This window comes from Nycticebus coucang, chromosome 14 (assembly GCF_027406575.1).
Source record: "Nycticebus coucang isolate mNycCou1 chromosome 14, mNycCou1.pri, whole genome shotgun sequence".
Taxonomy (NCBI): domain Eukaryota; kingdom Metazoa; phylum Chordata; class Mammalia; order Primates; family Lorisidae; genus Nycticebus; species Nycticebus coucang.
The window spans coordinates 33,179,471-33,203,691 of NC_069793.1; the positions used below are offsets into that span (position 1 = coordinate 33,179,471).

General features: G+C 34.3%; 1 protein-coding gene and 1 non-coding gene across 4 annotated transcripts in view; both read right to left on the reverse strand.

Annotated features, from left to right (window-relative positions):
- Positions 1-24,221, reverse strand: part of ELP4 (elongator acetyltransferase complex subunit 4) — a 229,989-nt gene that overhangs the window by 86,914 nt on the left and 118,854 nt on the right. The window lies entirely within an intron of this gene.
- Positions 5,237-5,346, reverse strand: LOC128566123 (U6 spliceosomal RNA). The gene has a single exon (XR_008374419.1). It is a non-coding gene; the product is annotated as a U6 spliceosomal RNA (small nuclear RNA).

The window sequence follows — 24,221 nt, forward strand, 5'->3', positions numbered from 1 at the left end:
AGCACATGAGATTATCTACTCAGTAAAGACTTCTTCAACTATTACTGGGAATGACTAATATCTCTGTGTCAGCACTTGTACTGAGTATTTACAGCATTTTCTCAGTTTATCCTCACAGTGATCTCATGATCCTAGTGTTATTATTGTCCTAATTTTATAGATGAGGAAAAACATGAAGTAACTTACCTATACTAATATAACTAGCAAGTGGTGGGACAGGTCTGGTGGAGTCCTCACTCTTAACTACCAAGTTACATATCCTTGCCAACATACTTAGTCATTTCAGGTGTTCCCTTTTTTAGAACTGCCAACCAGATAACATTTCTTAAGTATCTACTTGTGTAAAGAATTTGAAGTTAACAGGGTATTTATTCAGTAGCCTGTGAGGACACTGACACTAGCAAAGAAATAAGAAAGGGGCAGAAGGAATTAGTAGCTTATGGCCTGAAAATTTTTATCAGGTGTCCTTGTAAAATAGGAGTTTATTAGGACACATTTGAGTATATGGTTCTTCTTTGCAAAAATTGAGCAAAAAGCCAGGCATGGTACTCAACCTCTCTGTATCTCAGTTCTTTAACTGGCAAAATAATAATAACAGGCCTAAACTTACAGTTGTGATAGTTAAATGAATTAACACAAGGAAAGTGTTCAGCATCTAGCCTGTACTCTGGATTGTTGAACCTTAGAGCACATGCAGATCTCGTCAAAGAAAGGGGTATATCAAGCACCTACTGAGATTGATATATCCCTATACTTGCTCCTTATTACCCAGATCCTGAAACATATCCTTGGAAAATCCATGTTAAGCCACTCATGCAAGTGTGTCATAGTGCTCAAGTGTGTTGGGGTGGACAAAGGTTGACAACTATTCAGTGGCACATTACACATTCTCACTTGCTAAGAGCAGTTAGCTGGGAGTTAAGTTGGGGGTGTGTACAGAGGGTGAGATGTGTGAAAAACTCCTTTCCCCAAATTCATGTTCTAGAAGCAGTGTGGCTAGAGGAGGTATGCTTTAGTGGTGCACAAATCAAAGATTATAAAACAGAAGTGTATTTGAATTCTGGCTCTGCTACTTACCAGCCATGTAGCAGTGATGAAGTTAACTCAAGCTTTTTGAGTAACTCAAGATAAATGAAACTGGACGTACAAAGCAACCAATACAGTGGCCGACACATAATAAGGTTATAGGACCCAGTGAGGTCAGGTAACTTTCCCTGGTTATACAATTACATTACACAACTAGTTAGTGGAAGAGTCTTCTGCTCTGTGCCATGAGGGCAGCAAAACAAATAAACTCAGGTGCACATCTAATGTACAGCCATATAGAGACATAAATATGCTAGGAGGAGGATAGATAGAATAGTAGACAGTTTCTAGAATCACAGGCATTAGCATGGAAAGGTTTCAATGAAAGAAAATGATTTGGCTGAACAAAATCATTCAACTATAGCTGTGCTTCGTTTGAAAAAAGATGCACTAAAGATTACTTTGAAATTTGATTGCTTCTGTAAAGACCCCTGTGATATAATTGCCTTAAACATGTTAACATCATTACTATATTATCCTAGGTAAAAATTTCTTATTATCTTAAGAAAATCATTATCATTAATATGGCTTTCCTATTGTAAAATAAAGTTATTGCTAGATAAGAATTTTATTGTTTTCAGCTGGGTGTAGTGGCTTATGCCTGTAATCCTAGCACTCTGGGAGCCCAAAATGGGTGGATTGCTTGAGGTTAGGAGTTTGAGACCAGCCTGACCAAGAGTGAGACTCTGTCTCTAAAGACTTGCTGTGTGTTGTGGTGGGCGCCTGTGGTCTCAGCTACTCGGGAGGCTGAGACAAGAGGATCACTTGAGCCCAGGAGTTTAGGGTTGCTGTGAGCTATGATGCCACAGCACTCTACTGAGGGCAATGAAGTGAGACTGTCTCAAAAAAAAAAAAAAAAAAAAGAATTTTATTGTTCTTTTGGCCAAAGGGAAGAATTTCAGAGCCAACATTTTCTTTAAAGAAATAAAAAAAGATCAAAATAGAATGACGGGAGGAAGCTATTAGAGTTATGCTTTCTTATTGACTCTAACTTTGCAATCTGTTCAGTGTCAAAGGATATAGGTTAAATTAGGATAACTTATATATGAAGTCTCATATATGAAGTTCTACTTTGATTTTTCCATAGAGCCATAGAAGCTCGTATTTCAGTACAAATAAGCTATGACAATATTATAGATAAAAAATGTATTTTCTTTTTAGGAAAAGGATGAAGTATTTGGTCAATGAACAAACAGTATTTGAGTCTCTCACTTGAAGAAAAGCGAGACAGACAGACTGGACTGTTGCAGAGATCTTTTTTAATTTGCTATATCTAGAAAAGGAATAAAACGGCAATGCCCCCAATATTGGCAACTTAGCCAGTAGAGAGAGGTGGAAACAGATGGGCTTATGAGTCAGCTACTCCTCTGACTGAATCTTGGCTTTGCTACCCACTAGGCGTCTGAATCTTGTGTAAGGTGCTCTCTTTGAGCCTCAGGTCTCTCACATGAAAAAATTAGCTGCTAATATTTATTTTGCAGGAATTGTTTTTAGAGTCAAATGAGATAAAGCATATTCAAAGCATATTTCCTTCCTTTATGAGAGGATCATTATTTTTTCCCATTTCACAGGGACCCCAGTATTTCCCGGGTATAAAGAGCACTACAGAGAGCAGGACTATTGCCTATGAACCAGCACTTCTCCACGTTTCTACGGCAGAACAATGCTTCTTTGCTCTCCACGTTTCTACGGCAGAACAATGCTTCTTTGCCTGTGTGAAAAACCACCACTACCACCATAACAACCCACCAGGTCTTGAATGAAGACTTTTAAATGTATTGACTAGCTTATTTAAACCTTCCAAAATCCTATGAAGGAGGTGCTGTTATGATCTTAATAGGTGAGAAAATTGAGGCAGAAAGAAGCTATTTGCTGAGTTCATGCAACCAAAATGTGGTAGAGACAACTTTCACATTTAGGCCACTGAATGCAGAACTCATCTAAATTACTACTTTGGAGAGTACAGAAAATAAGACAGGACGTTAGTGGCTATCGCCTTCCTATCATGACAAGGAGTTTGACAGGGTCTCTCAGACAAGTAACTCTTGAGTTTTCTTCCACCCTCTGGAAAATGCCTCAAGCAATGAGCTTTCTGGATTCTCGAGTGCAGCCTTTTGAATGAATCCAAATATTACAGAACACATCCTTTTAATAAATTTGTTCTGTAAAGTTTGGATTCGATGAGGGGACATACTTGGGGATCTGGAGGGCCACATGTGGCCTTGAGGTTGCAGGTTCTCCACTCCTGCATGATCACCACAGTGTGAGCCACTATTTACAAGTAAATATACATCTAGTAAGACTAAAAGCATTCTCACAGGACAAGAAGACTCTAATTAATAATAGTTTCACCAGTATACTAAATAGTCTATGCCTAAAAGTTTCTCAAAGTACTAAAGGGAACCCCAAACAAGGTGCTTATTATATGCCATATGAATTTGGTTACCACGCCCTTAGTGACAAAGTTAACAAAATGCCATAAATTATAGAAACCAGAAATATTAGTCTGTATCTAATTTATTGCTCTCTCAATAATGATAAAAGCTGCAAAGAGAAGTCCCCCTAATTTTTTTGCTCCAACCCTCGCAAATTTTCTCTTTTTATGTCAGCTCAAATTGATCTAACATGGATGTATTAGTTAGGGACTCATGATTTCCTGAGTCTAGGCACTTCTACATTCTATATATATATATATATTTTTTTGAGACAGAGTCTCAAGCTGTCGCCCTGGGTAGAGTGCCATGGCATCACACCTCACAGCAACCTCAAACTCTTGGGCTTAAGTGATTCACTTGCCTCAGCCTCCCAAGTAGTTGGGTCTACAGGTGCCCAACACAATGCCCAGCTACTTTTTGTTGTTGTTGCAGTTGTCATTGTTGTTTTAGCAGGCCTGGGCTGGGAACTCACCAGCCTTGTTGTATGTGGCCTGCGCTTTACCCACTGAGCTATGGGTGCCGCCCCATCCTTTTCATTTTTAACAAGTAACTATGCATATTGGTAAAACAGCAACATTGGAAGTTTATTTTCTAGCAAAATAGTATTAACTCTGCATGTTCAAATTCTGTTTATTAAGTGTATACTCTGCCTAGCATTCTACAGATTTTAAATATTATACAAAGTGGTACCTACTTATTCTATTTATTACATGAAATCTTTGACTTAATGAAACATGACACAATACCTACTTTATTATGAAATTTCCTCTACTTACAATATATCTGTAAATTTATTGGTAGTAAAAAAAAATCCTAAGAGTGGGGGAAAGAATGCCTAAAAGATTAGGTCCATCTTCAAATTTTAGTTCAAATTCAACTATTTGGGTTATGACATTCAAAGGTCAATTATTTTTAGCTAATAAGTGGAAAATTGGTCCTGGTAAGCAGGCATATATCTCCTGGGGAAGAGGATGGAGGTGGGGAAAGGGAGAAACCATTGCATTTCATTATAGCAATGATACAATAATTTTACATTCATATATATAAACAGTATTAGCATAATACCATTCTTTGTAGGAAGGGATGTTAACATTTAGAGGGTTGTAATTATTGTAGGAATAATGAATTTCTATAAGGCATCTGTTTTTTCCAAAGTATTTTGGTTAAAGTCTGATTTGGGTGAAAACATAAATAACCTCTTGCTCCAGACTCAGAGCATCAGCAAGCTTTAACAGATGGCCTCATTTAAAAATCATTTGTTAAGATATCTCACATTTATCCAACACACTGTCAACTTCTTCCTTTTATTCAATCATGATTTTTACATATTTCTGTCATAAATACTTTTTAATCCTGTGCACTCATGGAAATCACACAATTTAGTATTTATACTTAATTTGGTTTGGGGGCAATCCTAATTCTTTCAAACTTATGCCATTAACCAAAGTATGATAGAATGATTAATTATAAAAAAATGCAAAGTTTAACTCATAAAAATACAAGTAAAACCAACATTTTAATCAAAGAATAAGTGGGGGAAACAAAAGAATTAAAACTATCTTGCATCTCCCTCTAGCTATTCTTCTTAATATTAGTTTTTTTTTCCTTTTTTTCATTAAATCATAGCTGTATACAATAATGCAATCATGAGGTATAATGTGCTGGTTTTATATATAGTTTGAAATATTTTCACTGAACTGGTTAACATAGCCTAAAAAAACATGGGACGCTTCATATATGGAACGCGTGTCATCCTTGCGCAGGGACCATGCTAATCTTTTCTGTATTGTTCCAATTTTAGTATATGTGCTCCCGAAGTGAGCACTTATTATTAGTTTTTGAGACAGAGTCTCACTATGTCGCCCTTGGTAGAGCGCTGTGGGGTCACAGCTCACAGCAATCTCTAACTCTTGGGCTTAGGCGATTCTCTTGCCTCAGCCTCCCGAGTAGCTGGGACTACAGGCGCCTGCCATAACACCTGGCTATTTTTTTGTTGAGTTGTCATTGTTGATTAGCAGGCCGGGGCCAGGCTTGAGCCTGCCTGTCTCCGTATGTGAGCCCCGCCCTTGTCCCCCAGTTATTATTCTCACTCTGTTCGTTCATTCTCAGGATGCTGCAACAGTGTCAGTCCTTGCTTTGCTGTTTCTATTTCGTGAGCCCCATTCGCTTTTATTTTTTGGAGTGAGGGTCTTGTCACCTGGGCTATGGTGCAGTGGTATCATCATAATTGACTGAACCTTAAACTTCTGGGCTCAAGTGATCCTACTGTCTCAATTTCCAGAGTAACTGGGACTACAGGCATGCCCCACCATGCCCAGCTAAGTTTTCTATTTTTTGTAGAGTTGGGGCGTTGCTCTTGCTCAGGCTGTTCTTAAACCCCTGGTCTCGAGCGATCTTTCCACCTTGGCCTCCAAAAGTGCTCAGATTATAGGCATGGGCTACTGACTTCAGCCCTTATTCACTTTTCTTTCTTTCAAAGAAAATCCAAAAGCTATTTAGCCTTTAACCAACTATATGTAATTAATGTTCTGGATCCCATATCCCTGAAAATTCTTGGTCAGTGGTCAGCTATGATCTTCAAATTTCTAAATGCAACTGACTTCTGTATTCATGAGTCCATTGTTGAGTTTCACAGCTTAATGCATTTGGCATAGTTTACTCCCTGAAAAATCTTTCCTTCCCCAATTTCCACGAAAAAAGTCCCGTCCACAGGGTTCTTTGGCCTTCTCTTCTGAATCTAAACATGCTTTCTGATCTTACTGTAGTAAGTTCAACTACCTGCTGTATAACAATGATTCCTAAACTCTGACTCATATATCTCCCAGAACAAATTCACATACCAAATGTTCATAGGTTGTTTTTACCTGCATGCCCCATTCTACATGTCCCAAACTGCATCTTTTCCCTATGGTTCTTATTTTAATGAAAGACACCTATCCCATCTAGTTAGCCAAATCAGAAATTTAGGAGCCAGATTAGGCTCCCTATTCTCTCTCACTAAGTGACTAATTTCAGTTGATTTGTATCTCATTTCTATCAGCTTCTTTCCTCAGTTCAGGTCATGATGATGATGATGATGACGACGACAATGACAATCTGCCCTCTTGCAACAGTTTTTTTCACTGAACTCTTAGCTTCCAGCCTTACCATCCTCCTCTAATCTATCTGTTCACACTGCTGCCAGAATGATATTTCTAAAATATAAATCTGATGAGTAATGCCTGCAAAAAATACTCCTCATTACCTATGGGAGAAGATCCAAAATTGTTACCTGGAAATAATATTATGATGCGGCTCTCTCTTGGTCGCTTCCTTCCATCATCCATTTTTAATCTATAGTCTTTGTGTTTTTCTTTTTTTTTTTTTTTTTTGAGACAGAGTCTTACTCTGTTGACCTGGGTAGAGTGCCCTGGTATCACAGCTCACAACAACCTCAAACTCTTGGGCTCGAATGTTAATCTGTAGTCTTAATAAAATAGATGCTTGAATCTACAGTAGAACATCTGTAAGATGACCACCGAAGGGACTTTAACAAATTAGTCAGCATTCAGAGGTGGTCAACATAAGGAATGAAACCTACTATACTGATAAATACATGTGTTAACACAAGAAAATGAAATGTCAGCAATATGGCACAGGTGGACTCTAGAATAAAAACGAGTATAAGGCTAGATAGTAACAGACTAGACTTAGTTGGTACTGATAGAGAAAGAGGTGACCACCTTAATTAGGGCTCTTACAGATTGCTGATACATAAAATATATATATTTTTTCACAAGTGAGCTTGGACTTCATTTTTGGTAAGTCATGAAAACTAGAGAAAGGACTAGAGAAAGAAAACTGTATTTTAAGAGACTATAGAGAAGTTGTGTGGTAACTCCCTGAAAAAACAATTAAAATATATAATTTTTATAACAAAAGTACAAGTGTGGTATAATCATCTAAAAACAGATAGAAAAGAACTACTTTAAAAACAAACTCTATTAACGAAATTCATTAAAATTCCTGCATTTCAAGTGTTTTCACTAATTTATTAAGATTTGGATCCAAATCTGTTCAGATTCAATTATTCTATTAAAAATTTGCAATTCATGGGCGGTGCCTGTGGCTCAGTGAGTAGGGCGCCGGCCCCATATGCTGAGGGTGGCGGGTTCAAGTTCAAACCCAGCCCCGGCAAAACTGCAACAAAAAATTAGCTGGGTGTTGTGGCGGGCGCCTGTAGTTCCAGCTGCTTGGGAGGCTGAGGCAAGAGAATCGTGTAAGCCTAAGAGTTAGAGGTTGCTGTGAGCCGTGTGATGTCATGGCACTCTACCCGAGGGCGGTACAGTGAGACTGTCTCTACTAGAAAAAAAAAAAAATTTGCAATTCATTTCATTGTTGTTGAAGTAGTTGCACTATTGCATTGAAACCCATTTTAATTAATTATATAATTTGAAATATGTTGTAGAAAAGAATAGACAAGTTGAGTAAATTTTTCAATAATTTTGAGATGTCTTTTTTTAATTAAACTTCCTTTGCTTATGACAACCCTTTCTTTTTTTTTGCACAACTGCTTGTAAAAACTTTTTAATATTATGTCCTAAAGTATCAATATATGCTTATATGTGTACATACAATTGAAATTCCATTTGTTTTGTAAGATCAAAAGCAGGAATATCATCAGCACCTCAGGAGTACTTAGTTCCCTTTCCAGATACTACTCAAGAAGATAGTCTCCTATGTTTGTTTCTACAAATACATTGTTTTGTCTCTCATGCTTGATTGTCTCTCATGCGTGAAGGGATCAAGAATCACCTTTTTAAAAAAAATATAAATACCACTTAACTGAGAACTACAAATATTTATTGAAAAGCCCATTCTTTCCCATCTGTAATATAGTGTCATTTTTGCCATAACTCAATCATGTGATCATGTATTTGTACATCTGTTTCTGGATTCTTTTCCGTTCCATTTGCATATTGGTCTATTCTTGAATCATTACCACAAATCTTGGTATCAGGTAATGTAAATCCTCCAGTTTTGTTATGTGTAAAGATTACCTTTTTGGCTCTTTGCATTTTTTTATTAGACAAAAAATTATGCAGGGATTTTGATAGGGCCTGCACTGAATTTAAACATGAATACTGTATACTTTATTGTGGCACCCCATACTGTTTGCATCATCTATACCATATAGAATATGGAATATGGTACAAATGATGCAAATAATGTGTACCTAGCAAATCAAACCTTCTTTCTGCTGCCCTTCCAAATATCCCACATTTGTGGTATAGAATCAAGCATAAGTATATATGACTTCTAGATGAATTAAAAATGCTGTTCTATGCTCAGTTTTTTAATATATATAAAATCTATTTTAGGCCTTTTCCTAATTCTCCTCAAAATACAAAGACAAATTAAAAAAAACAATAAAAACTAAATATGTGAGTGTGAATAATTATACAAACAGGAGTCACCAAGTCAGTTAATTTCAACTATTTCTAGTGAGCCATGATGTACAGACATTTACAAGTTGTATCAAGAAAACTTAATTCGAGGTTAATAAAGGTATGATCATGCTTAATTTTTTTTATACAAATAGCTAACTATTCAACATGGAAACATCTGAGCTCTTTATGATAAATTAATTATATTTTAAATCAATTTTTATAGTACCTAATAAAGTTTTTTTCAACATCATCACTTTGTGTTAAACAAAATGAATCTACCTTAGAGTGGTTCCTTAACAATTTCATTACCAAATTCTACAAAGAAGCTTTTCGTGAAGTAGCTTTTCGTCTTTTGTGCAGCTTATAGAATATAGAATTAGGAGAATATTCTCAAACACTCAAGGGTACTGGATTTAAATATTTTTTAGTTGTTAAACACTTACTTCAAATGATACATATACAACAAATAAAACAAGTGCTCTGGTTCAAGCTGGGGTGAGTATGCTGGATTCACTTCTACCGGAAACCCAAACCATCAATTCTGGAGGTTCCTCTAAGGAATGACTAAGGCCACAGAATTTTCCAAACCAATGCTCTGGGGTATACATGTTTTTAAAACTAATGATGCAAATATAGAAATATTTTCATAAATATAATTTTAGCAAAATGAGATTCTTGCCAGTTTCAAGATATAGTAGAACCTCCATAGTTGACCACCTCCTTAAGTTGATCTAATTTTCACAGACCAGACATGCACCATATGTATGAATCAGTACAGTAGGCCTAGTTCCTTATGGTGACCACCTCTGTAAATTGACCAATTTTTGTTATAGTCCTTTGGGTGGTCAACTTAGGGAAATTCTACTGTATAATGTATTATATATAACTCAATTCATTCTGTATAATAAGGAACTAAAGTGTCTAATTTTTTTAGTGATGATGTTGCAATAATTAAAAATACCTTGGAGACATCTGGTTTCTAGTCCTGCATGAGAGGAGCTTGGAAGTCATCACTCCTGTTTCTACAACAAGCAAAAAGCTGAACAAATTGAATATTAACAAATCTTAGATCCATCAGAGAATTGAGGTCATAGAGTAAACTACTGCCCTGTCCCACAAATTACAGAGATGACAGGGGGGTACAGAGAATCACAATTCACCCAAGCAAAAATCACCACAGAACCCATAGGAACAAGTGCCAGAAAAGTAGGAAAACCTAAACTGTAAAGGACAAATTGCTGGAAACAAATGGTGCATGTTAGAGAGCACAAAATTCCAGGGGAACCCAGTCCTAGGAACAGAAAGAATCAATATTGTCACGATTTCAATTCTTTCTAACTTGATCTATAGATTCAATGCAATTCTGATAAACATCCCAGCAAAGAATTTTGTGGATATCAGCAAACTAATTTTAAATTTTATATCGACAGGTAAAGGACTCAAAATAGCCAACACAATAGGGAAGGAGAAGAACAAAGTCATGGGGCTGATACCAACCATTACGGGGTGAATCGTGTCCCTCAAGATTCATCCCCAGTATCTCAGAATGTAACCACATTTGGATACAGGGTCTTTAAACAGGTCATTAACTTAAAAGGAGGTTTGTAGGGTATATCCTAACCCAATATGACTACCGTTCTTATGTTATTAAAAATAACAAATCTAGACATAGACATGTGTGCTCACAGAGGGAAGACAAAGGGAAAAATAGCCATCAATAAAACCAAGGGAAGAAGCTTCACAAGAAATTACACTGCTCATAATGTGACCTCAGACTTCTGACTTCCAGGACTGTGAGAAAATAAAATCCCTATTGTTTAAGTCATTCACCCAGGCTGTGGTATTTGTTATAGCATCACTAGCAAACTAATATACAGCCTGACTTCAATACTTAATATAAAACTATAGTAATCAAGACATTGTGCTATTGGTAAAGGAAAAGATGAGTAGAATGGCTCATTGGAACATAGTCAACTTTGACAAAAAAGGAAAGGCAATTCAATGTAGAAAAGGATGGTCTTTTCAACAAATGCGCGTGTAGAACATCCACATACAAAAACATGAATCTAGAGATAGATCTTACATTTTTCACAAAAACTTACTCAGAATTAGTCATAGATCTAAATAGAAGACACAAAGCTATGAAACTCTAGAAAATAACATAGGAAAAAACTTATGTGACTTTGGGCTTGCTACTGACTTTTCAGATACAAAATCAAACACATGGTTCATGAAAGCAAAAAATTGACAAGTTGGATTTCATTAAAATTAAAAACTTCTGCTCTAAGAAGGGTACTGTTAAGATAATGAGAAGACAAGTCACAGACTGAGAGAAAAATCTACTACCTAATAAAGGACTGGCACTCAAAATTCACAAAGACCTTTCAAAATTCAAATCTAAGAAAAAAACCTAATTGAAAAATGGCCAAAAGATCTCAACAGACATGTTATCAAAAAAGACAGATAGATGGTAAATAAATATATGAAAAGGTGTTCTACTTCTTATGTCCAGGGGATTGAAAATTAAAACAAATAATAAGATACCAGCACACACCTATTAGAATGCCTAAAATCTAAAACACTTATAACACCAATTGTTGGTTAGGACATGGAACAACAAGAACTTTCAATCATTGCTGGTGTAAATGTAAAATGTTACAGCCTGTTTAGAAGTCAGTTTGGCTGTTTTCTACAAAACTAAACACATTCTTACCATATGATCCATCAACTGTGCTCCCTGGTATTTACCCAAGTGAGTTAAAAACTTTTGTCTACACAAAGCATTACTCATAATCGTCAAAATGCGGAAGTGACCAAGTTGTCCTTTAAAAGATGAATGGATAAATAAACTGTGGTACACACATACAATGGAATTTTATTTAGCATTAAAAAGAAACAGGTTATTAAGCCATAGAAAGACATGCAGAAACCTTAAATGCGTATTGCTAATGGGAAGAAACCAATCATAAAAGGATAGATACTGTCTGATTATAATATATGACATTCTGAAACTGGCAAAACGATTGAGATAGTAAAGATCAAAATGCTTACGAAGTGTGTAGCTTATTAAAAGCAGTGCTATCACGAAAAAAAAAGATCAAAGGTTGTCAGGAATGAGGGAGAGAGGAATGGGGAGAGGAAGGACTAGGTAGAGAACAGGGAATTTTTAGGATAGTTTCACTGTTCCATATGACACTGTGACGATGAATACATGTCACTACATATTTGTCAAGATCCACAGAAATGTCCAAAACAAAGAGTGAGTCCTAGTATAAACTATGGACTTTAGTTAATAATAATACAACAATACCAGCTCACCAATTGTGATAAGTGTACAATACTAATGTAAGGTGGAGAAACTGCTGGGAGGGTGGATGAAGGAGTATATGGGAAATCTATAATCTTCTGTTTTTTCTGTAAACCTAAAACTCTTCAAAGAAAGTCTGTTAATTAAATAAAAGGTTTATATGACTGCTAAGTATTCATTCCATTCTTTAAATCACATTGACATAAGCCAAAGATTTATATTTATGGATTATAATGCAAGCTGACATTTTAAAATAAACTACTATAGACATGGAGGAAAAAAGAAGTATTTTCTAAATTTCAATGTACTACATAATATAAAGCAGAGGTCTTAAACCTGGAAAACACACGCCCTTTAGGCTTTATAAAGATCTTCCAATGGGTATGTGGCCAAGGGCAGTTCAAAGGAATTCAACTTTGAGATCCTCAATTTCCATAGTTATTCTTCCCTAAAATTAATCTACTTGAAAATGTACCTATAGACTTCGAGTTCTCCTTTCCCACTGACCTGAACCTGACAAAAGAAAGCACAGTTCTCATTCTCCCTGGATATTTAGTGTGGTACATTGCTCCTAAGGGAGAGTCCCATAAATACAGAACAAAGACAAACTAAAGGGGCTTGTACCTTGCTTCCTAATAACCATGGACAAACTCAAGACAATGAAAAGTAAGGAGAAACTGTCCTAGAAACTGTTAATTCAAATTAAAAAATGAAGTCAGACTTTGTTCTTGTCAATTTGACAATAATTGCCAATTAGAATACATTATGGACCTTTTCTACCAATTGAATGAGCTAAACCCATAACTTCATGGTTTTGACAAAAAAATGTTTAAAGCATATATTTAATGAGTCAGAAATTATATCTTTTATCAATAGTTAAACCTCAGTGAAAAGTTTTATATGTCAATTTAAAAATGTGTGAGGAGGTACATGGTTTTAAAAAGTGAATTTAGACTGGTGGTGCCCTTAGCTTGGTGGTTAGGGAACTGGCCACATACACCGAGGTTGGTGGGTTTGAACCTGGCCTGGGCCTGTTAAAACAACAATGACAACTACTACTACCACTACTATTACTACTACTACTACTACTACTTCAACAACAACAACAACAACAACAACAACAACAACAAAACAATAACAGCAACAAAATAGCCAGGCGTTATAGTGGGCGCCTGTAGTCCCAGTTACTCGGGAGGCTGAGGCAAGAGAATTGCTTAAGCCCTAGAGTTGAAGGTTGCTATGAGTCATGACACCATGGCACTCTACCCAGGTTGATAGCTCGAGACTTTGTCTCAAAAAAAAAAAAAAAAGTGAATTTAGAGAGTGCTCAAACAAAAAAACACACGGATAATATCATCCTTACCATGTCATTCAATATTACCTCACTTTCTATACTTTTTCTTCTGTATCCTTTGTTCTTATTGAGCAAATTAATTCATGTTATTCAACACTACTTATATGATCACTCCATTTCTTCTTAAGTCTTCTTTAAGAATGTACTACACATCATAAATATTCTTTCCTTTAATCTAAAAGCAGTATCATGTTTTATCACTTGATATTATAAAGTCCCAAAGCTACAGCCCAGATAAACCATTAACTCTAAATACATACTTAAAAAAAAAAAAAGAGAGATGACATCAGTTGAATTAGCATCCAATTAATTTCACTATTGATGCTGTGTAATTGTTTTAGTCACCTGTTTAGTGAATATAAATAAGAATATTGAGATTAAATAAAACTTGCTAAAAGATGGCCATAACTGAAAACCCACAAAGACACTACACCTTTGGAGTCATTTGGCTTGAATCGGAGCTTTGCCACTTATTTGATATATGACCTTGGGCAAATGACTTAACCTCTCTAAACTACCTTATTTGACTCTGAGGACTAGGTGGGAGGATCAAATGAAGTAATACAGGTTTTATGTCTATACTTATTAAGTACCCAATAAATGAGAGCCATAAATTATATTACAAGTAGTATTAGTTTCCAAATTCATTCATTTTTAAAATATAATTTAAATAGGGAAGAGGGAGGAAACAATTTGAGAGAAACTGAGACATACAAACTTATTTAGGAATATTTACTGAGCATTTTATCGTGTGTCAAACACTGTTGTAAACAGAACAGAATACACAAAAATCTCTGTTATTGTCAAGACCACAGTAGAGGAAAATGAAAAGTAAACATAATAAATAAGGAAACTATATAACATATTAGAAGGTGTTGAATGCTACCGGGGAAAGGTAGCAGATTCAAGAGTAACTGGGAATGGCAGAATGGGGATAAATTCCTACTTTGAAAAGGATGGCTGGGAAAAGCCTCATTAAGAAGGTGACATATTAACAAATATTTGAAGGCATTGAGGAAGTTAGTTCTAACTGAAAAGATCTGAAAGAATAACATTTTAGGCAAAGGGAATAGGCAGCATGAGGCTTAATGTCTGAGAAAACAGGCCAGTGTGGCTGAACTGGTATAAACATGAGGGGAATGAAAGATAAGATGAGAGAGTTAAGGCAGCCAGGTCACGTAGGGTCTTGGTGGCCACCAAAGGACTTCTGAGGGAGATGGAGAATCAATGCAGAGTTCTAAGCAGAGAAATTACATGACTTGTCTTATGTTTTAAAGAATTATCCTCTTGGCTGATTATGAGAAAAGACTGAAAGAAAGAGGTCAGGGTTAAAAGCAGGGATCTGGTTAGAAGGCTGTTACGATATTCCAGGCAAAGCTTGATGACGGCTTGGACTGAGTAGTAGCTTGGGAGGTGGTAAAAACTATTTCAATTATGAATATATTTTAAAGCAGAGTCAACAGAATTTTTTGTCAGATTGCATGCTGGGTAAACAGCAATTGTTTTCTTATACTTGTGAGGAAAAAAATCTTCCTATAAACACCTGAGTTTTTAGAGGGGAGGGACTTCCTTCATAACTTCTGCAGTATGAGTACCTAAGAGGTTAAGTGAGAAGAGAAAGCATGCATAGTGTTTGCCTTATTCATAGTGCATAAATTTAATATTGCACATGCTTAACACATATATTTTTGATTTTTAAATGATTAAATGTATTAATCATTATATCACACTAGCTTCTCATCACCCCTGGTGGCAAGAACTCTGCTCATTCAATTACTCACGATCTCTTCCCTTCCCTCCCCTTAATCTTTACTTCTGTTTGTCAACAATGATGAAACCAGATGAAGAAATAACTGCCCTTCTGTAGTATTAGCAATAAAACAGGAAAAAGAAGTTACCAAGCATTTAGCTTCAGTAATTTCCAAAGCTTAGTTACTGCTACTTTGTGTACATGTGCACCTGGCATACTTTACAATCCATGTACTTTTATTTATTTTTTACTCGGTACTAGAAACATGAATTAATGAAGACGCTGTTGCCTCTGTTATACAAAGAGGTAACTTCATCCTCATTATGCTTTAGTAAAATGGGAAGACTGTGAATGCAGTTCATAAATAGAGTTCCTGTTCCTGAATAAATCATGTTTAGTTTCATGAAGAATCTCCAGGTTTAAGAGAAAAACCATGCCCCTGCATTTTTCCAATAGGCCTTACTTGGACCCACCTCAAAGCTGTAGGGAAGAAGGTTTTACCTCCATTTACTTCCAATCCTAAAAGATACAATTGGTAAAATGAAGAAAAATGGTAACTCAACAGTTTTATAAATGAGACTTTCCTTTCTATACCATGTTTTGCCATCGCTTTCCAAATACACTTATGTATGTATGTATAATACAGACCTCTATTCAAATAAGAAGAAATACATATTTCTTCATTTTCTACCTTTTATTTAAAAAAATGTGTCAAATGAAGACATGGTGATGACTGATAGCATCACACTTAAAGGTTTTCCTATTAAGATGCCAAGAGCAGGCAAGCCATTAAACACACCAAATTTGATGCAATTTTTTTTCCATATTAGTGAAGAATTCCACACTTCAATGCTCTGGTGTGAATTTCTTACTATTAAAATGTTCTACAATGTTCAGAATGTTAAAAATGTTTTAAAAGTTTACTAAATAATATTCTATTAAATGCTCTATTCAATAAAAATTTGAAGAGGTTCTAGAAAGATCTTATACTATTCACTTCTTTTAAAAAATAATACCAATGACTTCAACTTTTCCAGTGCTGTAAATAGACCGATGAATTGCTAATAGTATTCTTGCACCTCTAAAGGTCATAAATTTGGTTTGTTTTTATGGCCACACACTATACTTCTCGTGGACCACGGAGATCTGATTAAGTTCTATTTTAATAAACAAGAGATTCTCTGAGAAATATTTTGAATTAACATTATAAGCATTATAATGAATACCACCTCTGAAAAATATTTCTCCTGTTCCATTAAATAAAGTAGGAGATAATTAACATTTCCTTAGATAAATTATCAAAAGAACCAAGAAGTAAATATTAGCACATTATACAATACAGAAGAAATTCCAAACATATTTGGCATGTTAAAACATTAACAGGTATTTTCATGTCTATAACATATAAAGTTTTGATAATTCAAACTGTTTAGTTTGTAATGCATGATTGATAATGAGATGAACCAAAACTTATGAACTAAAACATGGCAACTGAGACCTCATCAAAAACTACAGTTATATCTTGATAGTTTTATTAATTTCTGGGTTTTACAGTTCCATACTTAACAAAATATCATTAGCTTGTATGAAAGCCATTGGGTGAATTGTGCATATAACTGTTTTATGGAATTATACTTTCAAATCACATATGCTCAATAAAAATCATATCTAAAAGTTATGAGAGGTTTTTCACTATACTAGAATAAATTTCTAGCAAATGCCATTATAATAAAATCCCCTTATAACAAAAGATTTCCAAGCCCCAAATGACTGCTTCATTTTTTAAAAAAGCAATTAATTGATATAGCTTCAATCATCCAATAATTGAGACAAAATACTAAGATAAGGTCTTAAAAATTTTTGCAACTGATAAGTCTTTTATTGAATCATACAGTTACAATCAGTACAGAGTACAGTCATGTGGGCTCCCTTGTATGAATTACTTAAAACTGGGTCCAGAGGAGCAGGCTGAGGAAAGCCAGGGAGTGTCCTTTCAGAGGGTCTCTGGACATTTTCCTATTTCTATCTGAAATCGGGGTTGAAGAGCGGACTATTTTGTCATAAGCTTTGCCACCCTCAGCCACCTTCTGTATTGTCCCCAGAACATTTGAATACTACATAGCTAAAAGCCAGTTCCTACTTAAAGTTGTTGGTAGGACAGAATGGTAGTATCAAGACTTAGTCTAGATACTATAAGCATTAAAATATCTGTTAAACATTAACAGGGTATATTTAGTTAGCTGACAGCAACTAAACCTAGGTCACCTGGCTACCTCAGAGGTTCACAGAATTCTGTATGTAGCAAAGTCCGGCAAGGAAAGTGCTTTTCAGTCACTTCGCAAGTAAGTTCTGCTGCTTCTTTCTACCTTGAGATGTTGCAGCCATTACTCACCAGAGAACTTAATGTGCTGTTAGAAAGTTTGTGAGGGCACAAGTTTTGATATCTATGTTTAGTTGTCTACATTTAAATACTTGCATGTGTCTGTAAGGGTTACAACATACTAGACTAGGCTAGGTTTTTCTGGTATGCCTTTTAGTTCACCTGGGAAAAAAGTAGGAAAGGTGGAAAATATCTTTTTTACAGACATAAAATGTAATTGATGTCTCCATTTAGTGAGCTATTATTTATAATGTCTTATATCTATGAAATCATGCATAATGCATGATGTTTACTTCTAATGACTGATAATGTGTGATGTTTTCTTTCAGTGGTTTAATTACTATGAAATGAAGAATCACATATTTCCAATTGCAAATCTTAAATACTTTCTAATGGCACTAAGCTAGTTAAATCATTTCTGTTCTCAACTTTGCATGTCAAATAAGCTACAATTTCATGTTTTCAGTTCTGTGCTGCAGTGTAAAAACACGCTGACAACTTTTTTTGGGGGGGGGTCTAAAAAAGTTTCTAAGTGGACAGTTGTGAGTCAGTGTGTCAATGTATAAGCAAAAAAACTATTCAGCTACATTTTATGGTTTTATTTTGAAAATCAGGCTGATGTGTAAGGAAATCAAGGCTTCCTAGTTGAAATCTTTAATTATAAGCATTATACAGTCGAAAGGGATCCTAAATTAGGTATTATCTTAACCCTACCTTTATTTACTTTTACATAATTATCTTGATGAAAGATATAATTATAGCATTATACAAAATTACTAATCCATGTTTTAAGAAATATTTCTTAAGTGATAAAGACATTACACAGAGATTAAGGCAATAAATCGCTAAAATAGCCATGAGTAAATAGAAGATAGAACTATAATTCCTATTTCTGTCTTAGGAAACAAAAACCTTTTGGAAAAGACCGGCTTGGGGGAAATATTTTATAAAGTTTCAAGATATAACCATACTTTTCTAAATGATATACGATGATCATTTTAATGTGTAATTTGGAGGAAAAAAAAATCTGAGAAATATGACTTTTGACACCATGGGAAAAGCAAAAGGTTCTCTTTGCTTGAATTTTTTACTTTTTATTATTGTGTAGTGTCATGGAGACAGAAATCACAATGTGACATTTTTGTCCTCATCTTTGATGTCTGCAGCATAAAATTATTACTCTTTAAGAGAAGTGGTCTCTTATTTGGAAAACAATGAAGCTTATTATGTAACAATTAGAAGGAAAAATCATAGAAGGAAAAATCATTTTCCCTAAATAGCAGAGTGGCTCCAAATCCTCTAAAGGAGTGCTAAAAGAAAATGTCAGGGATACAGCAATTTACAAGCTAAATTTTAAACAATGATACAAATTATCATAAAATAATCATGTTTACTCAAGGAATAATAGATACAAATGTCAATTGACTTAAAACAATGAACATGTAAACCCAGGGGATATTACTATCCAGTGTTATCGAGATGTTATCAACTTGGCATCTCTCCTTTACTTGAAGGGTACATTTTATTAATAAATGCTCAGTTGGTTTGGTCTTCATTAGTCATCCTGATAGGTATCTCTACCAAATCTCTACCAAATGTCTATATAGGCAAGAAGAAGAGATAATATAGGCTAGTTAAAAAAAAATTTAAATTTAATCAAAATTATTTGATAGGATTTTAGTGCATTAAGCAACAAGCTCACCAATAAAAAAGTGAATTTTGCATAATCCAGAGATTTAGAAGGAAATTGATATGTTGATAGGGAAAGATAAGTAGAGTGGAGAAAAAGCTAGCAAAATCTTCGCCAAAATGAAAAGATTAAATTAGGTGTTAAAGTATTAAAAAAAAATACCTAGTTGATATGAAGAAATATTCCAAGTAGAAGGTGGGAGTCCTTAAAGACAAGAAATAGTTCAATAATTAGAAAAAATTTAAACAGTTCAGTTTGGGCTTGGAGAATTGATTATTAATGCTCTTCCCCAAAGAGCTGCTGACAAACAAGACCCACACAGAGAGTTAGTTAAACATGTTGTTATTTAAATATTTAGCAGAGTTCCATATATTAGTTTTTTACTCATTCAACAAATATTTATTGAACACCTATTGTGTGCTATCCTGTGTTAGGTACTACGGAAAATGTGTGTAACTGACTAAGAAAAAGGCAGTTTTTGTCACTAGCTTACAGCATGGTAAAGAAAAACATCAACAAAACAGGAAATTTAAATACTGTAATTTGTCAGTTCTATAACAGAAAAAATTTACAAGGTACTCTGTGAGCTCAGAAACAGGCTACCTAATCTAGCCTTGAAGAATCAGGAAAGACCTTTTAGAGGAAGTGACATGTAAGTTGAGGATTAAATGACGAATACGACTGATCTAGCAAAAATACAATACTTGGAGGAAAAGGGAGAGTATTTTTTGCATTTACAAAAGACTTGAAAGTGACAGAAGAATGGGCTGTTATGAGGAACCCAGGAGAGAGTCAAGCTGCAACTTGAAGTTCAAGACAGGAAGTGAGGCTAGACAGCCAGCCAAAGGCCAAATCTTAACAACGTGAATTTTAGTAAAAAGCATTGGAACAGATTAAAAATTCACTCAAAATACCTCTATAAATATTTACTAAATAAATTAATAAACATCTATGGTTGATCTCACTCTCGCATAATTAGTTCTTGAAGCATCAATTGACCCAGTATGTACTAATGTACATTATTTTATGATTATTTTACTATAATAGTAAAATACCAAATAGTTTCATCCCAGGTCAGGATATTAAAAATCTGACAGATTTCTTATATTTCCCTCTACATGGCTCAAGACACACACACAAACACACACACCCCCCAAAGGAAATTTCATCCTGATATCTAAAACAAAGAAAAGAGATTTACAGTATTTCAGTGAGAAAGAACTATTCCTTTGTACGTGTAAAATAAACAACTGATTAAAGTCTTGCCAATCATTTCATTAAAAATAGTCTGACGAACACAGTAATTTTGCCTTTTGTAATAGTGCTAAGGCATTTTCCAGGATAATTTTATACTACATATAAATTACTAAAAGGCATGACCACTTTACTTTTTGGTTACATTTTTATAAGATTCACTGTGCTTATGCATATATTAAAAAGAGTACTGGCTTTCATATGAAAGCTATAACCCAGTTATAACCTAAGAATATGGGGAACGGGGAGAGGGAGGGGGGAAGATGGGCAGAAGGGAGGGTGATTGGTGGGATTACACCTGTGGTGCATCTTACAAGGGTACATGTGAAACTTAGTAAATGTAGAATATAAATGTCTTAACACAATAATTAAGAAAATGCCAGGAAGGCTATGTTAACCAGTGTATCGTGCCCCATGATCGCATTAATGTACACAACTATGATTTAATAAAAAAAAAAATAAAAAAAAAAATAAAAAGAGTACTGGAGAAAAATTATATTAGAACCTAAAACAAAAACATAATTATTTTAAAATTACACAAAATATCACTTTAATTTGCTTGTTTTCCAAATTTAAAATAAACAAATTCTACTTTTGAAATGATGTAATTACTTTTTGAGATCATAACTATATGATAATTATCATTTTTAAATTTTAGGATATTCACTGTAAAGCAACGAAATTATCAGCCCTTCTGATTAGAAAATAGATGCTTGTGGGAAAAATGGGCAACTTTATTAAAAAAAAATTATGCGGATACATCCTATAATAAAAAAGTACATTTAAAGATCATATAATTAGATGGGAGGAGTAACTGGGTATGATAAGAAGAACAAATCAGGTTTTACTGCCTAAATTAAAATTTAGCACACAATTAAGGCCGCCTAGCATGAGTCAGTGTATAAATTAGACTTTTTTTCCTTAAAATGCTTTTTGAAATCAAGAATATATATGAAAATAATTTACTAATTTACTTTGGTAGTGCTCCTCCTTTCTCAGAACTACATGTTACTGGATTATATTATGCAGTTCACTGGTAGAAGTGATACAGTTAAAATTAAAAAGTATGGAAATATTTAAGTAGTTTATTTTGACAGTTATCGTTAGGATACTTATTTTAGGTGATGCTACTGAAATCTTATATGGCTCATTGGCAATTACAACAGTGCTTAAAATAAAAATAAGGTAGAGATGGCTGTGGTGGTTTATGCCTGTAATTCCACCAACTTGGCATGAGGCGGGAGGATCGCTTAAAGTGGCAAGTTTGATACCAGCCTGGGAAACACAGTGAGACCTCCTTCTCTAAAAAAGCAAAAGATAAAATATGATGTAAATTAAGTTTATTTGTTAAAAATAATCTTTATTGTATTCAAAAATATAAGAATATTTCACTAACTATACTAAGTAATCATCTCTGTGATATCAGGAAACTAATTTATGTAAATTTCTAAAATAAGGCTGATGGTTATTTGGCATTAGGTGCTTTAGGAAAACTTTGTCTATATGCTTACATTGGTAGCACATATACTAAAATTGAAAAAGAAAAGCTTTGTTTAGAATGCACTAGTAATTATGCTACTGCTTCATAAGATTATAGAAAATATTGCTAGTACCAAAAGGAATCTTTCCAAGGGTGTCTATAATTAAAAGTAAAGAACAATTAGAAATAACTCCTTAAGTGCTTGCTCTGATGACTTAACTTATGGGCCACACTTTTCAGGCCACCTAAACATCTTTAGATAGAATCACATTTCAACAATCCAGGACATATTAAAATAGATTCCATTGTATCATAAATTTATCTACATACAGTCTATGAAAATATTCAATATTAATATTAGTATTTCAATGCCTTTGTTTAAATCACCTCTATATTTTCATTTCTAATTTAAGCATGCTGTTCATTTGGTCTTCCATGTTGGTTGTAAAAACTATTAAAGCCTCCATATACATTCTTGAAAATTACTTCAGGTTTCTCTTTTTCCAGAGTATTAGTAAGTCCTTTAATCTCTCTTTTTCCATCATCTCAAAGTGTTTGATGTTTTCTGATTCCAAACAGAAGATATTTTCAAAAAAAGGATATAAGGCAGTAAATAAGCATTTTTTTAAGTAGCCAGTTTTTCTAAACTTCACACAGCAGTAGTTAAGTCTATATAAGGAAAATGTTATCAAAATAATTAAAATAATGCTTTGTATTATAGTGTCCTATTTATTATTTTCTTCAAATATATTCTTAAAAATCTTTACAGACTTTAAAACTTATTTTGAAAAATACTTTTATATTAATATGAGAGAACTGAACTCTTCTCAGAAACATTATGATATGAAAATTTACTGAGATGTCTTAAGACCTGGAAAATTCTGGTAAGAGTTAAATACCAATAAGAAATTTTTGATATTTGATAATTGTGGTATATACATGAGAGAACATTTTAGAAAGCATAATTGTTTTCAAAAACAACTGCATGGTTTTTTAACGACAGGATGAAGCTAACCTAATAGGTACCATTAGAGGACAGAAAATGTTTATACCAAATAGTTTTTTGTAAAGAAGTTTTGTAGTATACAGATAATACTATCTATTCAAAATTAGAAATGGGAGGGGGGGAGAGAGAATGAGTCCTCCTTTCTGTCATAGTTTCAGTCTTGTGTTACAAATAAAAGGACCCTCCCTAGCATATGGAGTAGTTGCCATGTCCTCCCAGGGATGGTCTGTAACTATGTTCACCTCAGGCTCATCAAGAAGAGGTAAACTGTCAAGTATAATTTCAGTCATAGAGTGGTTTGGTTGAGACAGATTAGTGGTATGCAATCATGATAGATAGTTTATCCCAGCTCCAAACTGCCGCTTGGGAAATTGTGAACTCAAATGAACAGAGACTCAGTCATTATTAGTGTCAAAAAGGTATACAGAGACAAAATTTGGTTGGCAGCAGGAAAGATGAATCAAGGCAAAAAAAAAAATGGCCAATTGCATGTACAAAATCGAAATTGAGAGGTTACAGTTTGGAAATATTTTAAATACCAGAAAAGTCATAGATTATTAACTGTTCCCTGATTAATATTTAAAAAGTGTTTCTCTAATGTATTTTTTAGAGAGAATATAAATTACATTTTTTTAAATTTCAAAATCTTTATTCTCAAGGTAATACAGAATCAAGAGCCCCTTTTTATATGCAGGGATAAGACAGCAAAATGTTTTTTGAAAAATTATATAATTTTTAGTATCCTTTCTTTAGCTGGATATTCCAAGAAATCAGACTTTTTCAAAGGGAAAACAGTGTAAAAGGGAAAACTGTAAATATTTTAACATTTTCAAATGTTGCACAGTTTGATGAACTTAAAATGTGGAAGAATCTAGTCTAAATAACTTTCCAAATATTTTCTAAACATTGGAAAATACATATTAATAAATTGTTAAATACCTTATTTTACTAGCAAACACAAACTTTGGTATCTTTAAACCAGGTCCCCCCCAACCAAAAATCCACAAAAAGAAATGTCCTCAAGTGTCAATGCCTGAAGTGATACGCTCT